General features: G+C 43.9%; 1 long non-coding RNA gene across 1 annotated transcript in view; it reads right to left on the bottom strand.

Annotated features, from left to right (window-relative positions):
* Window positions 1-5997: 5997 nt before the first annotated feature.
* Window positions 5998-24595, bottom strand: part of LOC142818322 (uncharacterized) — an 82234-nt gene continuing 63636 nt past the window's right edge. The window contains exons 2-4 of the long non-coding RNA XR_012895786.1: window positions 15879-15978; window positions 8392-8486; window positions 5998-6912 (exon numbers count right to left, since the gene is read on the bottom strand). This is a non-coding gene — a long non-coding RNA (uncharacterized LOC142818322). The remainder of the gene's footprint in view (window positions 6913-8391; window positions 8487-15878; window positions 15979-24595) is intronic.

Here is a 24595-nt window from a genome sequence, read left to right as displayed (position 1 = left end):
ATCGTGTCGTCGATACAAATGGTATTAACTATACGATTAGCCTGATAACCGCATTTGAATATCCTTAGTATAAAGGCCCGTGGAGCAGCTCAGTCAGGGCTGACCACCGCAGAGGAAGGAGCTGCAGCCAGAGCTCAGGCGGAGGAGCAGCTGAAGGATGCCCCAGCCGAGGCCAGCCGGGGAAATTTCCAGTCCAGAGGAGGGAAGTAGAGAAGATGCTGACTGCTGTGAGGCAGGTAGGAAGTAGCCCAGGGCAAGGAATTGGATCCCCGAGAGCTCAGCGTTTTGTGAGTGGATTCCCCGCTGAGCTAATAGTAGGTCACACTCACCACTGATAGGGCCCTGGGCTGGGATCCGGTGGAGAGGCAGGGCCTGGGTCCCCGTACCGCACCCACCCTCATTATACCCCAACGGGATGCTACCACTGTGATGACTGACTGGCCACCAGGCCTTACTGTCCCGTGAACCAGTGGCTGATATAGACTCGGGCCACTGAACCCTGTTGCCCCAGAAATAGGGGTTGCTATTGTCTCAGGCCCCTGGGCTCTATTGCCCCATGGCCAGAGGCTTGTATTGACTCGGGCCACTGGGCCCTATTGCTCTGCAAACAGGGACTTTCTATTGACTCAGGCCGCTGGGCCTTACTGCCCTGAGGACAGAAGGTGGCTACTGACTTTGGCCACTAGGCCAGACTCTTGTATGGGAGTACTTGGGGTTGTAACACTCACGGGGTGGAGTACATATTGAGGGGCCTGATAGGCTTAACACCCTGCCTGAAAGGGGACCGGGCGCACATGCCCTGCAACAGTCCCAAATTCAACTTCAGTGCCAGAGCTGGCCCATAACTGGGCTGGGAAAGGCTTGGGATGGTCTTAAATTGTAGCACGACTGCAGGTGGGGAGGAGGAAAGAGACACTATTGGGAGTCTCTGTGTTTATGGTGGCTCATCCTGGGCTCTGAGAGTCAGTAATAGTATCCTGCAGCTCAAACGGTGCCCTCAATTATACCTGCTTGCAATCAACTGTGCACTCAGATAAACACCCATGCAGCCTCATTTGCCCTAGATCCCCAAGACAGTCCTAGTAGTAGAACCCTGCACAGCCACAGATATCCACTTCCTATTCACGGCCATCTGCATCTGCGGCTCATTTTTGTGGATACAGATACAAATTTAGCACCACATCCATGGCTCCTCTCTGCTCTAACTGAAGTGAATGAGAATTCTGCCATGGATTTCAATGGGAGTAGGAGCAGGCTCCAAACTGCACATTTAGGGAAAGCAGGCATAGACATAAGGGTTGAATGTAGCCTGGCCAACACTGCTGCAGGAATCTTAGCATTGGTATTCACTGACTTTTTAAGAGTTTAAACTGTGCAACCTTAACACTGCTGAGTTTTGCAATACCGTATACTCTTTATACTCAGGCTAGAGAAAAAATGAGGAGCCTGGTCTGTGTTTGGCAGCAGTAAAAAGGCAGTTTAAGCTAACTGCACATGCTGTAATCTAGCCCCAGGTACAAGGTTAGCTACTGGTTGAACACAAAGCATGTGTGTGTGAGCAGTGCAAGTTTGGCGGCCGGAGAGGTTTTCAGATCCAGAACTGCTGCTGCTGTAAACAAACAGATACGAGCTCATCTCAGATGCACTTGTGCAACTGCCACTGAACTCAGTATGTGCATATCAGAGGGTATAATGAAACCCACGTGGTCTGAAAAGCAGTTAAATGGAGATATGTGCACTCCTTCAGTTCACAAATGCCAAAGGAAACCAACATGTTAAAACCTAATTTTTTTTCAAATTAGTCCATTATTTCCTTCCACAGCTAGATTCACTCAGCGAGATCCATTTGTCACCAGATTTTGGAGTGGGATTTCCACTGTACCAGCTGGTACAATGAGATTTGCTAATTCCAAATGGAAGGGCACATGGAAAAAAAGAAAAGGAAACCTTTAAATCACAATAGATACAAGGCAACACTGTGCTGCTGTCCCAAACTTCTCCTCTACATAATGGCAGTGATTCTTAGCACCAGGAATGTAATTAACACTTCTGTGACAGTCAAACCAATTTTGCTGATAAAACCATAAGTTGTGTCAAACTTTTGACTTTATTCCTACAAATGCACAGGAAACACGCACCCCACCCAATCTTTCACAGGAATCACCTAGCCCTAGAACACCTACTGATTAATGTATCTGTAGTGATATGAAGGGACAGGTTCTGCCTGTTCATGGTTCTAGACCGTCTGTAAAGGTTCCCAACCAGTTTTCAATTACAGGTGATTCATCTCTTCTGGCCATCCCCATGCCCTCATATATTACCTCACTGTAGCATCTGAGCATTTCACAGTCATGATGTAGGTAAGTATTCTATTTTATAGAGGTCAGAAAGTATTTTTTCTGAGGCAAACTAAGGCTTCGAGAGAGTAAGAGAACAGCCCACAGTCACACAGGAAGTCTGTGACACAGTCAGAAACTTTTAAATTCAGTGTCCAAATTCCCAAACTTTCTTTTGTCCCATATTTAGATATTTTAAATTCTACTTGATATATTGACTAATATTGAACTAATTGGCCCTGGCCTTTAGGTGCCACCATAATACATACAACATTCATAATTAGTCCACCAAATATACAACTCCCTCTAATTCAAAGGAAACTGCAGAGTATTCCAGTAACGTATACAGATGCTATATAACAAATGCTTTGCCCTGTAAAATCTTGTTGTCCAGGCAGGCTAGAAAGTATAGGGAGAAAAGTATAGTCTGGTTCCTCCACTCTTGCTGAGTCTGGTCTAATCCAGACACTGAAGAAAGGGAACTAGCATCCTGTCTGAGCAGCTCCAACCCTTGTGGTTCTTGTTCCCTGCTTCTGCTGATTAATGTCTCCATGCATGGCCCGTTAGAAGTTTGCTTTAACTACACCAGCCAGCTAGCACCATCTGCACTGACAAAGCCCTTTTGGTCACTGGGCCAGATTAGAGTTACATTTTCCATGTACTTAACTGGGCTTGTCTAACTATTTGCTCCCTTTATTCCTTGGCCTCCTGCTTTGCTTCTATTAGCAGTCACAGAAAAATCCCTTTCTCTCCCTGCGTGCTTCCTGCTTCTCCCTTCAATCCTGAGTGATTTTGGATCAAACACTTAGATCATGGCCAATCTAGATAGGCCATGCCCAGTTCTTGAGGACACCTACTCAATAAATAGAAATGTAGCTGTGTTAGTCTGGTGTAGCTGGAACAAAAAACAGGACTATGTAGCACTTTAAAGATTAACAAGATGGTTTAGTAGGTGATGGGCTTTGATCTGAGGAAGTGGGTCTGGCCCACGAAAGCTCATCACCTAATAAACCATCTTGTTAGTCTTTAAAGTGCTACATAGTCCTGTTTTTTACTCGATAAATAGTAAGCCCACTTTTATAAAGTGCTGGTATTATTTTAATTTTACAGATGGGGATATAGACATCTAGAAATTAAGTGAATCACACAGGCATCACACAGTAAGTCAGTGGCAGAGCTGGTGAAAGTATACAAGCCGCCTGACACCCCATTCCCATGTACCTTGAATAGCCATCTACCTCAGTGTAAGAGACAGTGTAGAATGCCACCATTCTGATTTTTGTAGTGTTTGATACCCATCCTGCACTGGTGTAAAAGGTTATAAAAATTGTCAGACAATGAAGAATTATGTCCTTGGTGCAATATCTGTCAGTTTACACTGCCTCCCTCACTTTAGTGCAACAAATTGGTGTCTATTCCATTATTGCCAACAGATGGTTCAGGGGAGAAAGGAGTTTTTACTGTGATACTAGCATGTTGAGGATGACAGGGGTGTCTTTTCCCAGGAAGTCCTATAGCAGCATGGTCTATTATAGATATCCCTTGCTATTTACCATGGCAATTCTAATGGATTAGAAAGCCTGGGTCCGTGGTCAAACGGATTTCTGCCTTCATTCGGTGGTGGGAAAAGTCAGCACTAGTGGATTGCATTCACAATTTTGGCCCAAAATGTGTCCACCGCCAAAAAATTCTTAGCTATAGAAACAGAGAAATAACAGAGACAACCAGCTAAGGGCAAAGATCATGGGAAGTGGAGAATAAAGAAAAAGTATCTGTAATCCAGACGAGCAACCAAAAGGGCAATTAGGGCAGGTAGAGAAGAATGTTTATGGTAAGGGATAGCCTTACTCTACAGAAACAGAATACAGCTACATTTCTGTACAATGCATACCATGCAAACCATATCCCCAAAACTTCCAGGGGTGAAATAACAGTTAAAAGGTTAAAATCAATATCAGTGAGAGAAACAGTGAGATTAAGGGGTTATGGAAGAGTCATTTTCAAATGAGATTGTTAAATAGATGAGGAGAGATAGCCAAAGGCAGATTAGATAACTCCGTCTAGATCACAGGAGAGAAACAGGAGGAGACCAAATTTCAGAAAGGGTCTGACCGTGAGGAAGAGATTTACTAATTGAACTGTTGTTTTGATATAGCCAGTGCTTTTTTTGTGACTGTATACACCGGTACGGCATTCTGTCACCTTTTTTGGGGAGCACTTGCCGCTTTCCTCTGGCACAGCCCCCAGCCAGCCCTGGGAGCACTTCCACTGTGCCAGACGGAAGCCCACTCAGGACACACAGGAATTAAAGAGGCCACAACAGCATTTCGGCCGCAATCTTCCAGGCGGTTTTGTTTGGGGTTTTTTTTGCTCAACAAACCCTCGTACTGGCATTACTTTTTTTTTAAAACACAAAAAAAGCACTGGATATAGTCATCTTCCATTTGGGGGAGAAGGCAAATTGTTTCATGGCATGTGCATTTAACTTAAAAAAATTACTGGTAAAGAAATAATGGCTTCTCATTATACACATCCAAGAAGTGTTTACAGTCCATGGAGCTTTGAGAGATTTCCATAGTTTAGTTGGGAAAGCATCAGACTTTTAATCTGAGAGAATGTCCACTTCGGCGTTAGACACCCATGCCTGGCCTGGGCCAGCTGACTTGGGCTCACAGGGCTTTAGCTAAAGGGCTGTTTAATGGCAGTGTAGACTTTGGGCTCATGTTGGAGCCCAGGCTCTGGAACCTTGCAATGTAACAATATGGCTTTTCTGTAGCCATTTTGGAAGGCCTGTGCTAGGACTAAACTAAAGCAGCCTTCTGCAGCCAGACTGAAGAGTAGCAGCCATTACTGTAAGGCCTGGAGTCACATAACTCACATTCCATCTATTTCGTATTAAAAAGTGTCACACCAGGCTGTGACTTTACCCTGAAAGCTCCCCCACTGTCACCAGATAAAAAAACAGATCCCAAGATGGGTAAAGAAAACTTAAGTAACGCCATTCTGTCTGGCAAGAAACTGCTTATCAAGAGAGAATGTTGTGGAATCCTCATTCTATGACACTTTCCTATTGTTTGACTGTGTGATCTGTGTCTGGTTTGTAACTGTTTCTGTCTGCTGTATAATTAATTTTCCTAGGTGTAAGTCAATTAAGGTAGTGGGGTATGATTGGTTAGGTAATTTTGTTATGATTGGTTACTAAAATTATACTTAAATAATTGGTTAAGGTATAGCTAAGCAAGACTTAAGTTTCATTATGTAAACTGGGGTTCAAGAAGAAGAAGATTAGAAGTAACAGAAGGAAGAAAAGACTGGAAGAGGACCAGGAGGAGGGGGAAAGACCTGGAAAGAAGAACTCACCTCCGAGACACAGCCTAAGACCAGAGAGACTGATATTGCCTGGGGAACAGGGGAAGTCTGCCTGCCTTTATCAGGATTGGTGAGCATGACACTCTGTGCTTAGCATGTGTATCCTTATCAATAAATAGAGGATAAGGATATTACTATGTGAGACTCTTTCAGTGGTTAAAGATCCTGCCAACCAGCAGGAAGTTACACCCTGAGCCCTAGGTGTAAGGGTGGGTGTGTAAATTCACAGGGTTACACCTTGAGCCCTAGGAACTGGGTAAAGATGTGTGTCCCTACAGTGTGGAAGGGATAGAGAAGTTTGTGCGGGTGACAGCAAGGAGAAACCTCAGTTGTCCAGCTCTTCCCGTTATATTGTTAATCTATACCAAAGCCCTGCATAGCCTATTCAGCAGACATTAGTTGTAAGCAGAGTTTTTTTAATAAGGAAGCTCATTTTGTGCAGCTCATTTTGACATTTTACACTTCAATGTCTTCAGTTCACAAAAGAAAGAGAAATCAAAAATACTGGAACTTTGGACAAGCTTTGACCTGGACGCGAATGAGGCAATCGGCTTCACGTAGCTAACCCCCTTGCATATAAACTGCTTTAAACAAAGATCAAAGTAAAAATGGGAAAACATTTTGTTAGTTCTCAGAAGATAGAATCCATTTTTTGCAAAGTCGCTGCGTATCTCCAGTGAACTGGAGCACATCAAAGCCTGTAAGTTTTTAAAAAATTACAGCTCTAGTTTTGAAACATGAAACATATTTGCCAGACAGTTTTGCCAAGTGTTTATGTTTTGGTACATAGCTAGGCTGCTTATCAGGAGTTCAGATGTTCTTTGTTTCTAATTTCCTACAATTATTCACTCTCCATGCCCCATTCAAACAAAGTAACACCCATTGGTCATGAGAGTCTGCAATGCTTCGGTCTCACAAAGCAGTCCAGCAAAAGCCAAGGGCTTTAACCTTGACCCTCAGTGTGTGCCAGCAATACAATTCACAGCAAGGTCTTGCTCCTCCCGTTCTCCTATGAGCAGACTCTTAATTTGAGTATTCAGATCTCTCTAGAAAGAGGCTGAAAAAACTTCACCAGAACTACAGAATTCCGTGCTTCTGAACTTGTAGTTGTTGTTGTTGTAGTATTGCTCAGCACATTCCAAATCAGCCACCATAATCAATTCATTGCTTCAATCTAAGAACATTTAGTTGTCCTGCAAGAGCTATACTGTGTGAAAAAAAAATATCAAATGAAGAACATTGATTAAAGTAATGTGACTATCATTACTCCCATTTTATATATGGGGTAACCAATATATGGAAGGGTTAAGAGTAAAATTTTCAGAAATGACTCAGGCTTCTAATTGACTTATGTACAGTTAAATATCGAACAAAATTTCAATTGAAAATAGGAAAATATTTTCACAAAATGTGTTTTTGTATTTTGACTGGCGTTAATGTTTTATGTAAAACTGATAGGGACAGACCCAGAAAAAGTACACTGCCACTTTTCAAGGCCACTTGGCTAGCTATTTTAAGAACAAGACTATGTCGCCTAGTCAAATTAATGCTAAGTGGTGCTTGACAGGTATCAGTTTGCAGACGATTCGACAGGGGAGGTGAGAGGTTAGTACAAGTATTTGTGCGGGGGGGGGGTTGAAGGAGATTGATGTCAAAGTGTTTTGTAGGACTTGCAAAAAAGCTACATTCTATACAAGGTGGTTGTTGGAACTTTGTCACGAACTAAGAGAAGAGGGAAATTACTGCAATGGCTTATCCTCACTCCAGGAAGATTAGCACATAGAATATAGTCAAGTCAACACATATCAGCAGGAAGTACGAGACAAGTATTCATCACTGAGATTTATGCTTAGACTGCCAGATGACAAGCTGGCAATAATGCTGAAAGATATGTCAATATATTGCTGAAAGGTCCCACGCTGGCCCCTCAGCCAGTATAAACTAGCAGAGTTTTATTGACTTTAGTGGAAGTACAACAATTTACACTAGCTGAGGATTTCTCGTCTCATCCTTCAACTTCAATAGGATGGAGGGGAGAAAGCAACTCCTTTTGAGGTGTATCACTTATTTCTTATTTACTTGAGAGGGAGTAGGTCCTATTGCATATTCAGGAAAGCACTCTCTGGACTGAAAGGGAGAATGGAAGTTATTAGTAGCAGCCACATCTATAACCTGGATCGACTCCCATTGATTCCTGGGAACAGTACTAGATGAAGCTGTAGCATTACAACTCCAAACCAAGTCAAGCACAAATCTGAAAATCCATGGGAACAGAGGGAGGGCAATAACCTCATTTTGCTTTGCTCAAACCAGATAAATGAAGCCTAGTGGCCAAGGAAGCTCTATCTGGAAACAAATCTTGACCTTAGACCTAATTTATTCTATGGATTTATGCTGCTACATGAACATGTGACACTGAACAGAGAAGTGATACCCTTGTGAGGTTTGGCCTTTGAATCTTTCCATGTGTACCATAATACTTAGTTTAAAAACAGATAGACACATTCAGCCTTCTTAGTGGAAACCTGCTCTCATGGGTGTAAATAGGAGTTGTGCCATGGCTAACGCAATACAAGGAGTAGGCTATAAGGAACTGCCTCCTATTAATGGCTCTGTGGTTTGGATGAGGCCCTATGTGATCATGCTAACACATGAAAGACAAAAACGTAGAAGCATTAGTACTCACTCAAATATTGCTGGCCAACTTGCAGAACTGATCCTACTTTAGATCACTGGTTAGGTCAGGTAGAAAGAAAACAGAAGTTCTCCAACCTTATCTGACTGAAAAAAAATCAACGTGAGGAACCATCTTCTCCAAAGAGGGATATGTACAGCTCAATCAAGCTACAGCATGCAAAGAAGATTAGAGAGATGTTTTAAGAATTAAAAAGACCAAGCAAATCAGAACATATGAGCTGTCAATCCCAGAGAGCACTGTGGTGGCCTTTTGTCCATTGCCTTCACTAGCCCCTGATCCCACAATGATAGCAGGGTGGGTTTATTGTGGGGGCTGGAAGAGAACCACCTCCCTAGAACTCTCTGCAGGATCAGGGCCTCCCTATTTGGAGTTAAATACTTCCACATTTGTAGTATTGAAGATATTGCCTATACAGAACATAAAAGATTACTGGAGAATACTACAAACACTTCGGTAACTTTGTCTCAGGATAAAAGTGGCAACTCCTTAAGTGCTTCCCATTGTACCCATAATTAACTAGCCCCAAATAACATTACTTTTTAAAACTATGTTTACAGGTAAAAGACCATGACACAGATTTTTGGCACACTTTTATTGTCATGTCTGATCTACGTTGGAGGGGGAACAGAGAGAAAGATGAATCGATGGCTTGAATGAAAATATAGAATTTCTCATATCAAATCAGACCGTAGTCTGGGATTTTGCTTCTGGCTGAAACTAGTATCTTATGCTTTTGATCAACTGGAGAATAAATCGTAACTCAGTCATTTGTGCTTTGCTGTAAATGGGCGACAACAGAGAAACATTACTTTTCAACTGTTTTTTTCCAAGTGATGCTTGAGAGGCAGTTACCTGCATCATTATCTTGTAGAAAGAACACTAGCTGCACAAGAATAGAAGCATACAATATAAAGCGCAGACAGAATATTAAGTACCTGTAAGAGTAATTCACACTTTGCAAGGATAGAATACTTCCATCAAAAACTCTCCAGGCCAATCTTTATTGAATTAAACCTCACAACATCTCCGTGACTACATAAATATATTATCCCATTTTTCTGTTGGGGAGGCTGAGGCACCTAAATCTTAACTGTTTTTTGCCAGGATACAAAGGAAATCTGTAGAAGAACTGGGAACAGAACCACTGATTTCATATTCCAAATCCTGTGTCATAACTGAGACCACCCTTCCTTCTCCAGCACAAGTTTGATCCTGGAGGGCCCACATGTTAGAGATGTTCATCCAATAAAAGCTGACATACTATAGGCTAGTCATATCCATGATCACATGTTGTCAGATCAAAACAAACCTGCCTCTGACAACTAGTTATATGAAAAGCTAGAGATCACAAGTTTCTAAAGAGAACAGCATACATTATTTTGTGGCATTGTAATAAAGCAGATCAATGCAAGTGCTATGATTGCAGAGTGAAAGGGAAACCCACAGCTTTCCAAACACAGCATGTCAAGTTCCCAATAATACTTTTTTATACAGGCAGTCCCCGGGTTACGTACAAGATAGGGACTGTAGGTTTGTTCTTAAGTTGAATCTGTATGTAAGTCGGAACTGGCGTCCAGATTCAGCCGCTGCTGAAACTGACCGCCAGTTCTGACTTACATACAGATTCAACTTAAGAACCCCAAGTCAGCTGCTGCTGAAACTGATCAGCAGCTGATTCCAGGAAGCCCGGGGCAGAGCAACTCTGCCTCCGGCTTCCTGTAGTCAGCGCTGGTCAGTTTCAGCAGAAGCTGACTTGGGGACGCCTGGGGCAGAGCAGCTGGGGTGCTGCTGGGTTGCTCCAGTAGCGCCGCTCCTCGGTGCTACTGGACCAACCCAGCAGCACCCCATCTGCTCTGCCACAGGCATCCTGATTCAGCCGCTGCTGAAACTGACCAGCAGCGGCTGAATCAGGACCTGGGGCAGAGCAGCTGGGGTGCTGCCGGGTTGGTCCAGTAGTGCCCAGAGCGGCGCTGCAGGACCAATCGGCAGCGCCCCAGCTGCTCTGCCCAGGGTCCAAAACAAAAGCCTGGTCTTCTGGGGGGGGCACACTAGCTGCGCCCCCCCCCAGCAGACCAGGGACACGGGGAGCAGAGCCGCAGCGGCGTGCCGCGCCTCTGAGGCTTTGCTCTGGCAAAGCCTCAGAGGCGCAGGACCCCTCCGCGGCTGCAGCTTCAGTCCCGGTGCCTGTGGTCTGCTGGGGACGGTCCCCAGCAGACCACAGGCACCGGGACTGAAGCGGCAGCAGCGGCGGTTCCCCGCGCTTCTGAGGCTTTGCTCTGGCAAAGCTTCAGAAGCGCGGGAACCCGCCCAGTGCCCCTGGTCTGCTGGAGACGGTCTCCAGCAGACCAGGGGCACCGGAGCGGCTTACGAACGGGGCTCTCTCGCCCCGGAGCTCGCAGGTAGCAATCCGCCACCTCGACCTCCGGGGCTAAAAAGCCCCGTTCGTAAGTGTGGATCCGACGTAAGTCGGGGACTGCCTGTAAACTACTAGAAAACTTACCCGGCATTGCCCAGGTTTGGAGTTGGCCGGAGGCGGGGACACTAACCTCACTCTCCAGCTTTTTCTTGGGCCTGGCGAGGGGAGGGGAGGAGACTGCGCAGGCCACCTACCCACCCTTTCAGGGGAAGGCTGGGTGGTGGGGGCTGTGCTGCCAGCCACCAACTGCTCACTGGGGTGCTTGCTGCCCACTGTGGTCATTCATGGGTATAACTGTCCCTGATGTCACATACTAAACAATCACATTCCCCACACATTCCCTTACCCTGGCACAACCAATCCCTTACCTTGCTTTAAGTTAGGATATGAGGAAGCTGCATATCAAATTTGGTGGTTCTAGCTCTTACTGTTTAGGAAGAGTTCTTGAACTAACAGACTCAGATGGATGGACAGGCAGACAGATACACATTTCTAAAATCTATGGTAAGACTACCGGACCACTTGTCCTTCCATACTTTTTTTAAGAATATGAACTTTCTGATGCAGTGCGGTAACTTCTCGTGTCAGACCTGTGTCCTTTGTGGGGAGGAAAGAACCGGAGCAACAATCAGACCCAATCAAGCTACACACAAATGTGTTTGTCAGAATTCTTTGACAGAGACAGGGATTGATGCAAATGCTTAATCCTCAAAAGTGAAGTCACACCCACTGGAATTTCTGCAAGAACGTGGTGACATTCAAGACTGAAGAAGAATTATGGCAACACCGAGTGTTGCTAAATACAGTAGAAGCTTGTCAGCCCTACAAGACTTATTCTAACCATTAAATCATTCATCTGCAATTAAATCTTCATAAAAAAACAACCTAGTTATCAATCTCCTGTTGATGCCTACACTTGAACAATTAAACATCCACACGCTTTGACATACTTTTAGTGCTACTCTGACTCAGAAGATGGAAATGTTCCCTAGGACATTCAAAAGGGAATTAACATGTTGCTTTACACAATAGTCAATTGCAGAGCCCAATTAAAAGGAAAGTTATTCACACAGTGCACAGTCAACCTGTGGAACTCCTTGCCTGAGGAGGTTGGGAAGGCTAGGACTATAACAAGTTTTAAAAGAGAACTAGATATATTCATGGAGATTAAGTCCATTAATGGCTATTAGCCAGGATGGGTAAGGAATGGTGTCCCTAGCCTCTGTTTGTCAGAGGGTGGAGATGGATGGCAGGAGAGAGATCACTTCATCATTTCCTGTTCCCTCTGGGGCACTGGGCATTGGCCACTATCAGTAGACAGGATACTAGGCTGGATGGACTTTTGGTCTGACCCAGGATGGCCATTCTTATGTTCTTATGTTAATTCTATGTTTCTTTCGTACATATAAATGCTTTGAAGCCAATAATCCAGTACTTCTGCTAAAGGGCAATGGAATTAGTGCAAGACTATTTGCTACTTTAGTGCATATAGATTCTCTTTCCTTTTGTAAGCTGCAACACTTTTTCCCCTTTCGCTGTATTTGTATTATTTTATATTTTCCTCACATTTCAGAAGGATTTCCTGATATGCCACAGAATTTTAAGTGAAAAAAGAGTTGATTTTCTGTACTTAATTGATTTTCCTTAAATTAATGAGCATGGGCGGGGGGAGACAGGGAAGAGGCCAGTGGGTTCAGAAAATTAGTAATGGGCAATGAAATATTCCCATGGTCAATGGTTCAAATACCACCTAAGTCCATAGTGCTTTGAAGGCTATTTGACTACTTAGGTCAGTGGTGGGCAATAAAACAGTGGCAGTTTAACAGGGTTAGCCCCAGTGGGCTGCTGCCACTGTATTTACCTACGTCTCCGTAGGTACAGGCAATTGCAACACCTGTTGATGGCAGATCACTGTTCCCGGCCATTGGGAGCTGTGGAAAGTGACTCAGACCAAGACACCACTTCCCATAGCTCCTACTGACCAGGAATGGTGAACCCTGGACAACTGGAACTGCAAGCATCCATACTTATGGAGGCGCTGGTAAATACAGCAGCAGCAGCAGCAGCAGCAGCAGCAGCCTGCCACAGGCTAACTCTCGGAAACTGGATCCAGCCCGTGAGCTGTTATTTGCTCCCTGCTGACTTAGAAGGAATAAATTGGTGAGATTCCTACAGACATATGTCCATTTTACAATTGACTTATCTGAAGCCTCTGTAGGGAATCCAAAATTAAATAATCATGAAAATTTAATGACAACACGCATAATAGGATGTGTCATCATCTGTTCACAGAGACCATACTTAAAGGATAAGGGAAAAAAATCTGTTTCTCAAAAAAGACCAGACAGAAATTAGGTTTGTAGTTAGGATGGAATGTGTCTAGATAATATTTAGGCTAAATTACCAGTTGAAAGTGCATATGCACACACACACAGCTTACATTTGCACAGACCCTTTCATCCTAAAGGATCTCGAAGAGCTTTATTAAACCATATACAGAAGAAAAAATTTCACTGCCACTGAAAATGGTGCCACTTCAGAAAAAGAGCCACGCCAACTGTTTAACAACACCTAGCCCTGTTGAACATTGAATCAAACTATATGAAACTGAAGCTGCAAGGGTAATTTTTAGTTAGGAAGAAGTAGCCATTGACCTCAGTTTTATCTAGAACACCATTTCTGGCTGCTGTGCTAAAGACTGCCATAAACTCTTGAGTCAAGAGTCCAGTTTACCATCCCGTCCTGAATTCAGCAACCCCAGCAGCATTGTACTCCCTAAATAGCACTTCAGTTCCAATTTGGAAATAAAAAATCCTTTAGTGAGTGCATCCTGTAATTTGGAGGTCTCCCATCAAAGTGTTCTTATAGCCCATTCTGTTTAGCTTGTCTTACTTAGACAGAATCATAGTACCAGCTGGAAGATAGGAAAGTTCTTAAGGACCAAGAAGCAGCATTACACCTATAAACATGCTTGGGCCCATCTACTCTTGGTGGAGAGCACACAGTTCAACATACCAGAAATTAGATCACTGTTAGGACACTAGCAGTCTTCATAAGAAACTTTCTCCTACCGAGGATAAAAATCAGTGGCCCAAATTGTCAAACTCAGCTGGATACGTGAAGTTAAGTGTCTAAATAAGTGACCTGGTTTTCAGAGACGCTGAGCATCTGCAGCATGCAGCACCTGTGGAACTCAAAAGAAATAATTGGCGCTCAGCGTCTTTGAAAAATCAAGCCACTTATTTAGAAACCAACATATAGATTTAGATGCCCAACTTTAGGAACCAAATTTGACCAATATTATTAGGTTTTTAAAGGAGGCTCTGTTCATGCATTAATTGTTTTTATGGTCAGTGCTTTGTGTCACATTGTCAAGGACGTGTGTGTGTGTGTGTGTGTGTGTGTGTGTGTGTGTGTGAGAGAGAGAGAGAAAGAGAGAGAGAGTGTGTGTGAGTGTGAGAGAGAGAGAGAAAGAGAGAGAGTGTGTGTGAGTGTGAGAGAGAGAGAGAGTACCCCCTTCAGGAGTCTGATCTATCTTGTCCCCAAGTTTTACTTCACCTAAAAATTACTTGTTCACAAAATCAGACACATACAAATACAAAAATTTCACAGCGCACTGTTATTGAAAAACTGCTGACTCTCTCATTTTAACCATAATCTACTTTTGAGCGAGTATGTCCATCTATCTGTCTGGTGTCCATCCATCCATCTGTGAGTCCATTTGTTTAAGAACTCTCCTAAATGATAAGAGCTAGGACCACCACATTTGCTATGCAGTTTCCTCTTAGCATAATTTGAAGCAAGGTCATGATTTGGTTGTGCCAGGAAAATAGGATGTGCCTGGAATGCGATTGTTTCTCATAAAAAGCTGAGGGAGGGGGGGCCTGCTAGCAGGCACAGTTATACTGCAGAATAACCACAGGGGGCCAGGTGCTCCTGTAAGGCAGTGGCTGACTAGGCTCTAGATGTTGCTGGCCACCATTGGGGGGGGGGGGGGAGCCTGTGATGGCAGCACTGCCCCCACCACCATGCCAGCCCCAGAGAGCAGCTACTGGCTGGTCAGCACAGCCCAGGAAGGCTTTGGGGAGCCACTACCAGCTGGACACCACAACCCCAGGGAGCCACCACTGGTCAAGTAGTGTGACTCCGGGCAGCCCCAGGCAGCTGCCACTGGCCAGGCATCACATCCCTGGATGGCTCTGGGTAGCTGCCACTAGCTGCTCAGCATGGCTCCTACCACCACACACAGTCCTGGGGAGCTGCTGTTGGCTGGCCAGTGTGGCCCCCATCACCATGGGCAGGCCCAGGGAGCCACCACCCCAGGCAGCCCACTCCCACCTCTCAGACCCCTGCCCTGAGCCCCCACTCACCCACCTCTCTGCTGTTTTGATTCCAGCACCCCCTACTCCCTGCCCCCAAACTCTACACACCTTCCAACACCCTGCCCTGACTGTTACACCCCTACCCCCGACCTGAGCTCTCTACACACCCAACCTTCCTCAACTAGTGCATCCACCACTCTCTACTCTGAACCCCCACAAGGACCCAAGCAATGCTTGGTAAATCCTCTATTTATACAATAAATCAATTGAAATATAAAAATTGTACTTAATTTCAATATATAGAAATATATAACAAATCACTGTCTGTATAAAATTTCATTTTTGCCCTGATTTCACTATTGCTTTTCATGTAGCCTGATGTACAACTAGGCAAATATCTAGATGAGCTGATGTACTCCTGGGAAGACCTCCACGTACCCCTGGTTGAGAACCACTGCTGCAAAAGATCAGGATAGTGCCACAAACAGATGGGAGGGACCTCTGAGCTTTGATCCCATCTCTCTGTGTTGTAACTGTTCTGTATTTCAATAAAATGTTTCAGGCTCCAGGGCTTACACTAAGTGACAGTCACTAAAATAAACTGTTGAACCTGTGACTAGAAGCAGAATGTCTCCATAAGTGTCTAAGTTTATCCTAGTCTCTTAATGGGTCTTAGTTGATTTATGAATGTATCTCATTGACTTTGCAGACCAAGATAACATTTAGCATTTACATACCTCTTTAGACATGCAAAACTCTGTGCAGACATTAATTCTCACAGCATCTCTGCGAGGAAAGTGGAACAGCGGTATTATCTCCAGTTTAGCATAGTAATATCTGTGGCAGAAAAAGCAGTGGTTTGAATAAGTCACAAACAAAAACAATAACCAATGGAAGAAGCAGGATAGAACTCTGGACATTCTTGAGTCCCCAGGAGTTGAAATATTTCCATCATAATTCGTGGAAATTATTTCTTCAATTAAACAAGGTTTTTTTTCATGAAAAACATGTGATTTCCATTGAACGTTTTGACTGAAATATACTTCCATGTTTCACTGTACCCAGGGACTCTGGTGAGGTGTGGCATAGGCTCAGCAAGAAAAGGGACTGTGTAATCAGTGCTGCATTATGGTAGGATGTAGCCTGGCTCATACATCCAGTCTTTAGAAAAGAATGGAGGCTTAGTGTGCTGTCGTGGCATGTTCTAATTATTTTCATTCCAAATTTTTTGGTTTTCCTTCAAAAATTGGAGGCTGGGGAGAGATGTTTGGATATTTTGTTTTTGTTTGGATGACAAGTCAATATTTGCTATGGAAAACTGCAGAAATAAAATACATTTGTGAGGGGTATAACAATGAGGGAATGGATAAAATGTTTGTTCTTTGTAACTATATTGTGCTGCAATAGGCTGCCACAATGAATTGATGCAAACTGCATTTGATATTTATTTCCTCAAATGACTTGCAAATTAACAGGGATTTTCCTTTACTAAACAACCATAATTTTTTATGTTTTGTCCAGGAACTATTCCCAGCATGACCCCAATGATACTGTCACTCAGAGTTTCAACTGCTTGTTACCTCTGAGTCGCAAGCCCAAAGGGAGAACTACAGGATGAAATTTAATAAGGACATATGCAAAGCACTCTATTTAGGAAGGAACAATCAGTCATGCACATACAAAATGAGACTGACTGCCTAAGACAGAGTAATGCAGAAAGGGATCTAGGAGTCATAGTGGACCACAAGCTAAATATGAGTCAGTGTAGGACTGTTGCAAAAAAAGCAAACATCATTCTGGGATGTAATAGCAAGAGTGTTGTGAGCAAGACATAACGAGTAATTTTTTCACTCTATTCTGTGCTTATTAGGCTTTATCTGGGGTATTGTGTCCAGTTCTGAGTGCCACATTTTAAGAAAGACGTGGACACATTGGAGAAAGTCCAGAGAAGAGCAACAAAACTATTAAAGGTCTAGAAAACATGACCTATGAGGCATAGGGTTTGTTTAGTCTGGAAAAGAGAAGACTGAGAGACATGATAACAGTTTTCAAATATCTAAAAGATTGCTACAAGGAAGAGGGAGGAAAATTGTTGTTCTTAACCTCTGAGGATAGGACAAGAAACAGTAGGTTTAAATTGCAGCAAGGGAGGTTTAGGTTAGATATTTGGGGAAACATCCAAACCATCAGCATGAATTTCAGTGAAGTTATGTGAGGCTGGTTTTCTGCACCTACATACCCACACCCAACTGCAGGATCAGGACCAAAAATTGATCATCTTAATATCATTCCAGATTCATTTATTTCAATTTTGTATTTTAGATCTAAATAAAAAAAAGTTTGCATGCAGTACATTGCTGCATACTGAAAAGTAGGCTGTTGACCAGTATATATTTTCCAGTCTCTACTATTAGTGTCATTTTAGCATAATTAAAACTGTGTTGGTCCCAGTATATGAGATAAACAAGGTAGGTGAGGTAATATATTTTATTGGACCAACTTCTGCTGGTGAAAGAAAACAGACTTTTGAGCTACACAGAACTCTGCTTCATGTATGGGCCTACTAGCAAAAAAAAAGTTATTTATCAGGTCCAGACACTATAAATATACATTTACAGTTGCTTTTTTAATATGGTGTCACTTAAGACTTGCTTAGCTTATTTAGGACATTTAATTTTGGAGTGTGATTCTCTGGAACCATTAACATCAACCATACTAATACAAAAGTTTATACTGGAAAAACTGCTGTGACTTTTCGCAAAAGTAAATGTCCAAGAGCTTACACTGCTGTCAAAGCATATCCACTGTTGCCTTATGCATTTTGTGACCTACTATCCAATGCTGTGGGAATGTTAAGTCAAATTCCTTTACAATGAATAGTTTCTCCCTCACTCAAAGAGGACTTGTGCTTCCTGTGGGTAGCCTAAACATACAAGCTCTGCTGAGAGGAGTGACACAGAACTTTGGAAGGAGACAGAGTACCTCTGCAACTGTTACATACCATGACCACTAGCCACCCTCCTCTGACACATCTGGTAGTTGCCACGGTCAGACAAAAGACACTGGACTACGCAGACCTTTGGCCTGGTCTAACAGGATACTACACTCTTATGTTACTATGCAGGAATATGTGCACAGGCATAGACCAGTGGATCCTTGGTGGTATTCATCAGTGATACAACTCAAGACTTATGGTTCCAAAACCACTGCTTGTCCGTTATGGTAAGACCCAAGCCTGTAGGACAGCCATGAGATAGCAATCGTACCATCCACCAGTTGGTAGGGACACTTACCATATGCTGCGTACTTGTAGCTTGTCAGGCCATCAGCAAAACTGCATGTCTGTAGCATCAGGAATGGAAATCCAGAAACACAAGGCCTGCCACATGAGCAAAGGAAACCTACTCTAGCTGGTAATAGTGAACCTTTATCTGTAGGCCAAGGATAATGCCCACAACTAAAACTTGTCCTGAGTATCTGAAGTTCAAGACCAATACAGTCAACCATCAGCCTAACAATTCTGCAGCAGCAAGACACACCACTGAGACAGAACCCAGAGAAAGGCACGAGGCAATGTAGAATCAAACCCAATGCCTCTAATTATTAAGGGTGTGTCTAGACTACAGAGTTTTGTCAACAAAAGTCGACTTTTGTTGACAAAACTATACCTCAATCTACACTATCGCTGAGTTCTGTTGACATGACGTCAACAGAACTCGGCAGTTTTGTCGATGGCAGTAAACCTCATTCTACGAGGAATAACGCCTTTTGTCGACAGTTCTGTTGACAGAAGGTGTTATTGCATCTACACTGTCCTTTGTGTCTACACTCTCATGTCGACAAAGCGAGCCGACAAAGCCTCTGTTGACAAAAGCCTGTAGTCTAGACGTACTAAGTGATAAATATCTGGGAGTTCTTGCTTACCCAAACCAGAAATTTTCCAAGCTTTTCCATCACAAATTGTGGTATCTGGCTAACATGGTGATATTTATAAGACCTCAACATGGAGCTTTAAGACTAGCCTTAAAGCAGGCAGTTCTCGTATTGAGCAGGAAACTTAAATAAATGCAATTACTGATCAAGATAAAAGGCAAGACTCTACCTATCAGAGTGGATCAAAAGTTTCAGAACAGAAAGATTTTCCAGAAATGGCCTATGGTTTATGAGGTATTTTGGGGTTTTTTGCAAAATATGCAGACATCCTTTCATGAAAAATATTGTGCCACGCCAAAAAAAACTAAAATTGGAGAGGAGAGTTACTATAAGACATTTCAATCATGTTTTCAGCCAAGGTATTGTTAAAGTATAAACACATCACAAAATATTTTGAAATAAATTGGAACGTTTGTACACTTTGAAATGAAAATAGCTTCAAATGTTCTTGCAAAAATATTTCCCTATCTGTGCATTGCTTTGTCCTTTTGTTTTTTTCTTCTTCTGAAAACAGAAAGATTCAGCACAGTATTTTAAAAAAATGTTGTTTTAAAGAACCTTGTGTTTCAAATAGATAAAGCTGATAGACATGCTGCATTTTAGTAAGCACCAATAAATTAAAAATTACAAGAGAACAAGTGTAAAGTATACCTAATTTTCTAAGAGCCTATGGATATGCAATCATGACAAACACAATAATTTTTATTACTAGAGTGAGAGTTAACAGAAGACTATTAACTTTTCCACACAATGTCACTAAAGCTTTTAAATAATCAGCTGGATTAAAGGATATCCAATCGTAAACTCTCCAGATTCATGGCACATTGAATAGTACTAGTGTATGTAGGCTATTCAAGATAGTTGGGGGGAGGGAAGGAATCTCATCTCATCTGGGGCAAAACGTCTTAGGAATTTGATAATGGCCATCTTCTCTGAATTTAAAGGGTTCTCTCTACAGGCAGTCCCCGGGTTACGTACAAGATAGGGACTGTAGGTTTGTTCTTAAATTGAATTTGTATGTAAGTCGGAACTGGTACATATTGTAGGGGAAACTCTAGCCAAACATTTCTCCAGAGCTCAGTTTTATTCTCCCACATCTCACTTCCCTCAGTCCTTTATTCTCAAGCTGAGGTGTCTGCTGAGAAAAGCCGCTCTGCGTCTCCCTGGTCTGCTGGAGGGAGGGGGGCTAGCTTCGAGTCTCCCTGGTCTGCTGGGGGGAAGCAGCTAGTGCGGGGTTGCCTCACCCTGTTTGTAAGTAGGGATCCGATGTAAGTCAGATCCATGTAACCCGGGGACTGCCTGTACTCTAGATCAGTGGTTCTCAACCGGCAGACCATGGGTTGCTTGTGGCCCAATTGGCACAGTGATACATCCCATGTGACATCCATAGGGCCATACAGACAGTACTGGGTGCAGCCCATAATGGTAAATAGGTGGAGGATCACTGGTTTAGATTGACAAGGACTAAAAAAGGGTGCTCAAACCAAAGCAAAATTCAGTCAACGCAGCTAAATTCAATCCTGTTTTTATGTCAATGATGCATTAAACAATACATTCCCTATGATCTGAATGCAAAACTTTATAACGGTTTAAGATTGCTCAAAATTGCATGTCTGCTTGAACAAAACTGGGCTCAGATTTGATTGAAAGCAGAAATTGGTTCAAGCCTCTCTAAATTTTGATTCAGATCTTTAAAGGACTGCAACTTGGGGAGCAGTGGAAGTTCACATCTGCAATTTTGGCTTAGTCCATTATATAGATGGAGCTGGGACTATATACAAGTTTTAGAACCCATACTGTACCCAACAATGTTCAAAGGCAGAGTTTTTAATCAGGATCTTGTACCTGAAAAATCTGTAAACCTCTGCAAAGCTTTTTTCCAAAGCAGAGCCTTATAACAAAATTTCAATCTAATGTGTTGTCACTTAGCTCTCTTCTTACACCCAAAAATTCAGTATCTGGCACATAAAGGTACTTACTGGGGATGTCTCCATGTAAATGACTGAACGGTTAACTGATGAGTCCAGGCTCATCAATTAAGGTTCAGAGTTACATGCACACATACACCCTGCTGCTTCTTCTGATACAGAGGCAGCAGCATAGGGCAGGGAGGTGGGAGCCAGTACAGGCAGTCCCCGAGTTACGCGGATCCGACTTATGTCGGATCCGCAGTTACGAACGGGGCCCTTCCTCTCCCTGGTCTCCAGCAGACCAGGGAGAGGAAGCAAAGCGGCGGAACACACGGGCAGCGGACAGGGCTGTCAGCTGCCCACGCGCTCTGCGGCTTGGCTCTGCTTTGCTCTGCTTTGCCCCCCCCCCCCCCGTGCCCCTGGTCTGCAGACCAGGGAGACAGGGGGGGGGGCAAAGCAGAGCAAAGCAGAGCCAAGCTGCGGAGCGCGCGGCCAGCTGACAGCCCAGACGCGTCTGGGCTGTCAGCTGGCCGCGTGCTCCGCGGCTTGGCTCTGCTTTGCCCCCCCCCCCCGTCTCCCTAGTCTGCAGACCGGGGGGGGGGCAAAGCAGAGCAAAGCAGAGCCAAGCCGCATGCTCCGCGGCTGGCCGCGTGTTCCGCGGCTTGGCTCTGCTTTGCCCCCCCGTTCCCCTGGTCTGCAGACCAGGGGGACGGGGAGCAAAGCAGAGCAAAGCCACGGAGCCCGAGGGCAGCAGGACAGCCACGGCGCGTCTGGGCTGTCCCGCTGCCCCCATGCTCCGTGGCTTTGCTCCGGACACCTGTGGTACAGCAGCTGGGGCGCTGCCGGTTGGATCAGGATGCCTGGGGCAGAGCAGCTTGGGTGCTGCTGGGTTGGTCCAGTAGTGCCGAGGAGCGGCGGCGCTACTGGACCAACCCAGCAGCACCCCAGCTGCTCTGCCCCAGGCGTCCCCAAGTCAGCCGCTGCTGAAACTGACCAGTGGCTGACTACAGGAAGCCCCTGCCCCGGGCTTCCTGGAATCAGCCGCTGATCAGTTTCAGCAGCAGCTGACTTGGGGATGCCTGGGGTTCTTAAGTTGAATCTGTATGTAAGTCAGAACTGGCGTCCAGATTCAGCCGCTGTTGAAACTGATCAGTTTCAGCAGCGGCTGAATCTGGACGCCAGTTCCGACTTACATACAGATTCAACTTAAGAACAAACCTACAGTCCCTATCTTGTACGTAACCCGGGGACTGCCTGTATATGCAGGAGGAGGGGGAGTATATGCAGGGGGAGCTTAAACCTGGTTCCCCGTGAACACCAGCTCCCACCTGCCCATCCCCATGCTGACACAGAGGCAGCAACAGTGGGGGGAGGGGCGCATGAAACTGTGAATGTTAATTGATGAGCCCAGGCTGATACAGAGGCAGCTGCAGAAGAGGAGGGAGCTGGAGGCTCCACAGGAGCCATTCCATGCAGTATGCAGTATCCCACCCGCATGTAAATGTGTACCTGCTGAAAAATTCAGCAGGTACACATTTACCAAAATGAATTTTAACATTCCCTAATACGTACTTGCAACCACACCATTACAGGAGTTTCTTTTACTTTCTGTGTACAGATGGGCTTTGTCTACACTGCAGCTTTTGCCAGCAGTGCTTATGCAAATGAAGCACAGATTAGCATATCACTGTGCTTCCTTTGCATAATTTATCACGCTGTTTTTGCACAAAAACAAGCAGTGTGGACGGGGTTTTTTTGCACAACCCCCCCGTTTTGTGCAAGATCCTTATGCCTCTCCAGGAAAAGTTACAAGAGATAAAGATAAAGTGCTTCCCAGTACTAAAACTTAATCAGATATGGTTCAAGGTGAAGTCTTTTATCGTGTGCGCCCAGTAACACTCCTGACCAGTCCAATGTCCAATGGCTGGAGGTGGCGTGGGTGTGTCTCTCTATGTCTAGACTGCAGTGCTTTTCCGGGATACCAGAGGTATCTCGGAAAAGCAATGCTGTGTCGAAGGAATGCATCCGCTTTTTCGCAAAAATTTTCGAAAAATCAAATGCACTCTTTTGCAATCCTTGTAAACCTTGTTTTGGCCCTGTGTACATGCGCCAAATTTTGGAAAAGCCGCTTTTAACAGTAAAGTGAAAAAATATACACAATTTGCTGACCGCAAATTGCGTTTCTTTTTCAGATTTATCTTTGTAGTGTAGACCTAGCCTTAGTGTCTTCTTATGTAAAAGAGAGAATGATTGATAGGGAAAGGTACCTTGGGGTGTTTTTGTTCCTCACTTTCATAGCCCAGCACCCCTCCCCCCTACCTTTGAAATGCATTTTCTTGGCTGTTACCGCTCGATAAAGTTCATCTTACTATGAAGATTCAGACAAAGAGTTTTGCAGTAAAAGAGGTTTCATGACGTTGCTAACATGCCGATCTGTGTATTCCTACCTGCCTTTTCAAAGAATGGCCACTTGGTAGGTGATGGACCATCAGCTTTGGTGACACCTGGCTACAGGCCTCAACTTGTCTTTGAAAAACTGGTTTATGGTCTGGTAAACACATTTCAGTCCTAGTTTCAGCTTAGGTTTATAATTTTACATATAATGTCACTATACCCATTTCACTATGCCTTTATTGACCAGGGAGTTATTAGTTTTCAAACGATCTCTCCCATGGCATATTTTGATACAAAAATTACTAAAATAGCATGTATGGTGTGAATATAGGAGTGCACTCACAGAAGGTCAAAACGTACAAATAAGGAAGAGGCAGTTTTGTTTCTTATATCAGGATGAGACTTTGGGATTACTGCTGAGCCCCAAGAAACAGCCGTGCTCCTATGACTCCTCACCCAAAGATCTAAATTTTTGGCTGCCCAGAACTTCCCACAAGTCAAGTATCTGTATTTGGCTGTCTTCTAAGGTTTGCATTGGGTACGTCACAACTGTGGAACTAACCTCAAGATGTATGCTTTAGACAACAACATGTGCTTTTTGTAATATTTTGAGGAATTTTATGTGGTGGTGATTCAATCTAGGATCTCAAATCCTTGCCTAAGAACTGACTAAACCTATGTTTCTTTTTAAATCTGGTATCATAAATTAACCTTGCAACTGTTGCCATAAGGAATGGATGGGAAAGTTGTGGCAAATATATAGAAACAAACGCTCACTTAGGAAGCTGATCAGAACTTTATTGCAACTGGACTAAAGCAGTCACTTATAGCAAAAGTTCCTAGTTTGTCCTTAACTTCCCTGGGCAGAACACTGCATGCAGAGCTCTTCCAAGCCTTTATTTACTCAAACTCCTCTGGATTGAGATTCTCTGACTAAATTTACTGATTAAAAGTGAGAAGTCCTCCTACCTCCCCAACACATGCATTACTCTTAACCCACCTTTCTATAGTATCCACACCCTATCTCTCTTACTTTTTCTTCCCAGGCCAGTTCTACCTACTGCCTCTTTCCCAGCTCTCATATTTCCAACACAGGAGCCACTATAAACCCCCCTGCTGGTCTACTTTTGAAACTACACCTTCCTCTAAATTTTCCTTTGAACTAAACACTCCCTTTAACAGTGTTTTGCACTGGCTTCTAGGATACGAATATCACT

Source organism: Pelodiscus sinensis, chromosome 1 (assembly GCF_049634645.1).
Source record: "Pelodiscus sinensis isolate JC-2024 chromosome 1, ASM4963464v1, whole genome shotgun sequence".
Taxonomy (NCBI): Eukaryota; Metazoa; Chordata; order Testudines; family Trionychidae; genus Pelodiscus; species Pelodiscus sinensis.
The sequence above is the reverse complement of the archived record's forward strand: the minus strand, read 5'-3'. Positions and strand labels throughout refer to the sequence as shown.